Source organism: Triticum dicoccoides, unplaced genomic scaffold (assembly GCF_002162155.2).
Source record: "Triticum dicoccoides isolate Atlit2015 ecotype Zavitan unplaced genomic scaffold, WEW_v2.0 scaffold39413, whole genome shotgun sequence".
Classification (NCBI taxonomy): domain Eukaryota; kingdom Viridiplantae; phylum Streptophyta; class Magnoliopsida; order Poales; family Poaceae; genus Triticum; species Triticum dicoccoides.
In genome coordinates, this window is record NW_021268925.1 from 1 (window position 1) to 1206 (window position 1206).

The 1206-nt window shown below is 51.7% G+C and overlaps 2 non-coding genes across 2 annotated transcripts; both read left to right on the forward strand.

Moving 5' to 3' along the window:
- Positions 1-310: 310 nt before the first annotated feature.
- Positions 311-430, forward strand: LOC119346100. Its single transcript, XR_005167361.1, has one exon. It is a non-coding gene; the product is annotated as a 5S ribosomal RNA (ribosomal RNA).
- Positions 431-727: 297 nt separating this feature from the next.
- Positions 728-846, forward strand: LOC119346099. Its single transcript, XR_005167359.1, has one exon. It is a non-coding gene; the product is annotated as a 5S ribosomal RNA (ribosomal RNA).
- Positions 847-1206: the final 360 nt, after the last annotated feature.

A 1206-nucleotide genomic window follows, 5' to 3' on the forward strand; every position in this document is an offset into this window, starting at 1 on the left:
CGTGTTGCATTCCCTTTTTAATTTTTTTCGCGCCGCTTGCAAAACAAAACGCACGTGTAAGTAATATATTTACCGTGTTTTATTATTTTGCACGAGTGCGGTAAGTCATAGCTGGGTGCTCACGATTCACGGGTCCAGCGTCGGCGTTGTGGCGCGGCAAGCGTGCACTGGTGCGGTTGAGAGGGAGGGGTGGAAACCGCGTTAAACTCGTCTCCGTAGTTGAGAGGGAGCGGCCAAAGCAATGTACAATCGTCTTTGTAGTGGAGCTGGGAGGGGCAAGGATAAGGGACGAAGACCGGGGTAACATGTCGGATGCGATCATACCAGCACTAAAGCACCGGATCCCATCAGAACTCCGAAGTTAAGCGTGCTTGGGCGAGAGTAGTACTAGGATGGGGTGACCTCCTGGGAAGTCCTCGTGTTGCATTCCCTTTTTAATTTTTTTCGCGCCGCTTGCAAAACAAAACGCACGTGTAAGTAATATATTTACCGTGTTTTATTATTTTGCACGAGTGCGGTAAGTCATAGCTGGGTGCTCACGATTCACGGGTCCAGTGTCGGCGTTGTGGCGCGGCAAGCGTGCACTGGTGCGGTTGAGAGGGAGGGGTGGAAACCGCGTTAAACTCGTCTCCGTAGTTGAGAGGGAGCGGCCAAAGCAATGTACAATCGTCTTTGTAGTGGAGCTGGGAGGGGCAAGGATAAGGGACGAAGACCGGAGTAACATGTCGGATGCGATCATACCAGCACTAAAGCACCGGATCCCATCAGAACTCCGAAGTTAAGCGTGCTTGGGTGAGAGTAGTACTAGGATGGGTGACCTCCTGGGAAGTCCTCGTGTTGCATTCCCTTTTTAATTTTTTTCGCGCCGCTTGCAAAACAAAACGCACGTGTAAGTAATATATTTACCGTGTTTTATTATTTTGCACGAGTGCGGTAAGTCATAGCTGGGTGCTCACGTTTCACGGGTCCAGCGTCGGCGTTGTGGCGCGGCAAGCGTGCACTGGTGCGGTTGAGAGGAAGGGGTGGAAACCGCGTTAAACTCGTCTCCGTAGTTGAGAGGGAGCGGCCAAAGCAATGTACAATCGTCTTTGTAGTGGAGCTGGGAGGGGCAAGGATAAGGGACGAAGACCGGGGTAACATGTCGGATGCGATCATACCAGCACTAAAGCACCGGATCCCATCAGAACTCCGAAGTTAAGCGTGCTT